Source organism: Rutidosis leptorrhynchoides, chromosome 1 (genome assembly GCF_046630445.1).
Source record: "Rutidosis leptorrhynchoides isolate AG116_Rl617_1_P2 chromosome 1, CSIRO_AGI_Rlap_v1, whole genome shotgun sequence".
Taxonomy (NCBI): domain Eukaryota; kingdom Viridiplantae; phylum Streptophyta; class Magnoliopsida; order Asterales; family Asteraceae; genus Rutidosis; species Rutidosis leptorrhynchoides.
In genome coordinates, this window is record NC_092333.1 from 100389884 (window position 1) to 100392785 (window position 2902).

Genomic DNA, 2902 nt, shown 5'->3' on the forward strand with positions numbered 1-2902 from the left:
TTAAATTGATAGACATCAAAATTTTCTGGTTCGTAGTAATAGTTGGATTTGTACGTGGACCGGTTATTGGAGCCAAACAGTACTCAATTATATTGAGACCAAACGAATCCTGCCCCTCTGCTGCATCTTTTAGCTATTCGAAACGTGGACAAAATCAGAAAAGTCTATTAATTGGATAACTTATATAATTTTTCTTTTTAAAAAAAAAAAAACTAATACGATATTCAGTGAATGCACCGAGCAAAACGTTCACCACCTTTTGTACGTTCACCACCTGTAACCAGATCAAGACATCTAGCAAATATTGTCGCCGTTGATTTTTCTTTAGAATCGTCATCCAGTCGACCAAGTACTCCAATTCAAATTTCCGATAATCCATTTTTTGAACCCGACCTCACAATTGAGAATCCGGAGAATATTCAGGGACGATTCATAGATCCCGAACCATTAATTTTTCCTCCGGAACCACCAATCATTCAAACAGAGATTATTGAGGAACGATCCATTAAATCAGAATCCTCTAGTGATTCAGATTCAACAAATTCAATCATGGAAAATCTGGAACCTCTAAGTATGGAAGACCGATTGAGAGCTAAACGCACTGGCCAAGGTCACGCAATTACTCATCCAGACATTAATGCGCCAGATTATGAAATCAAAAGACAAATTCTACACATGGTGACTAAGCAATGCCAATTTAGTGGTGCGCCGAAGGAAGATCCAAATGAACATCTTAGTACCTTTAATAGGATCTGCACACTATTTAAAATCCGAGAAGTTGAGGATGAACAGATATATCTCATGTTATTTCCCTGGACTTTAAAGGGAGAAGCCAAAGATTGGTTGGAATCATTACCTGAAGGGGCGATTGATACATGGGACGTTTTAGTTGAAAAATTTCTCAAACAATTCTTTCTGGCATCCAAAGCCGTAAGACTTCAAGGAGAAATTGTTACGTTCACACAGAAGCCAAATGAAACTCTATATGAGGCATGGACACGATTTGGAAAGTTATTAAGAGGATGTCCGCAACATGGTTTAGACACCTGTCAAATAGTACAAATATTCTACCAAGGATGCGACATCACTACAAGGAAAGACATCGATATAGCAGCTGGTGGTTCCATTATGAAGAAAACCGAAACTGACGGTTATAAGATTATTGATAACACTGCTTCCCACTCACATGAGTGGCACCAAGAAAAATATATCGTTAGATCATCTAAAGCAGCTAGAGCCGATTCTAGCCATGACTTAGATTCCATTTCTGCAAAGATAGATGCTGTCGAGAGACGAATGGAAAAGATGACTAAAGATATTCACTCAATACGAATTAGTTGTGAGCAGTGTGGAGGACCACATTTGACAAAAGATTGTCTCAGTATTGAATTAACAATAGAACAAAGAGAGAATGTTTCATACATAAACCAAAGGCCTGGAAATAATTATCAGAATAATTATCAACCGCCAAGACCAATTTACAATCAAAACCCGAATTATAATCGAAATGTTCCATACAACAACCAACAAGGTCCTAGCAATCAACAAGTATCCAATAATACTTACAATCAGCAAAGACCTAATTTTCAAAACAAACCACCATAAACCGATGATAAAAAGCAGAATTTAGAAGATATGATGACGAAGCTAGTTGAATCTCAAACACAGTTTTTCACATCTCAGAAACAAACCAATGAACCAAATGCTCAAGCATTTAGAAATCAACAAGCTTCTATTCAAAATTTGGAACAAGAAGTAAGTAACCTAGCAAGGTTAATAGGTGAAAGAAAACCGAGAAGTTTACCTAGTGATAGAAATGCTAACCCCCGAAATGAAACATCTAAAGCCATTACCACGAGAAGTGGTATTACACTTAAACCACCTGAAATACCTGTAATTTCTGATGAAGCTATTCCTACTCCACAAGAACCACAATCTGATCAAGATAAGGAAAAAGAATTGGTAGTTGAAAAGGTTAATGAAGATAACACAGTTAAGGCTAAACCTTATGTTAAGCCATACCAACCACGACTTCCTTACCCGAGTAAAATGAGAAAGGAGAGACTTGAAGCCGAGCAATCCAAATTCTTGGATATGTTTAAACAGATAAATGTAAATCTTCCTTTCATTGATGTGATTTCAGGAATGCCTATATATGCTAAATTTCTGAAAGATCTAATCTCGAATAGAAAGAAAATGGAAGAACTCTCGGTTGTTACTATGAATGCTAATTGTTCTGCAGTGCTGTTGAATAAGATACCAGAAAAATTATCAGATCCAGGAAGTTTCACAATTACATGTTTTCTGGGTAGTCTTAGTTCAATAGAAGCATTGGCAGACTTAGGTGCTAGTATAAATTTAATGCCGTATTCACTATACGCTAAACTAGACCTTGGAGAATTGAAACTAACACGAATAAGCATACAACTAGCCGATAGATCAGTAAAATATCCTAGAGGGATAATGGAGAACATGCTAGTTAAAGTTGGTACTTTAGTATTTCCAGTAGATTTTGTTATCCTGGACATGGAAGAAGATTCTCGAGTACCTCTCATATTAGGAAGACCATTCTTAAACACGACTAAAGCAATAATAGACGTGTTTGGTAAGAAACTGACCCTAAGTATAGAGGACGAGAGTGTTACCTTTTCAGTTGATAGAGCCATGCAACAACCGCAATCTGCAGATGATACATGTTATTATATTCAAACTATAGAATCACATGCAGAACTGTTAGAAGAATTTCCAAAATTACAAGGAACAGGAGAATGTTCTTTAGGAGAAGGTACTGAACCAATTGATGAAACTGAAATGTTAGCTACACTTATGGCTAATGGATATGAACCAACAACAGAAGAAATTCAAATGCTAAAAGAAGAAGACAAATATCAATATAAATCAT

General features: G+C 36.3%; 1 non-coding gene across 1 annotated transcript; it reads right to left on the reverse strand.

The window, feature by feature from the left end:
- Positions 1-933: 933 nt before the first annotated feature.
- Positions 934-1040, reverse strand: LOC139887090 (small nucleolar RNA R71). Its single transcript, XR_011772936.1, has one exon. It is a non-coding gene; the product is annotated as a small nucleolar RNA R71 (small nucleolar RNA).
- Positions 1041-2902: the final 1862 nt, after the last annotated feature.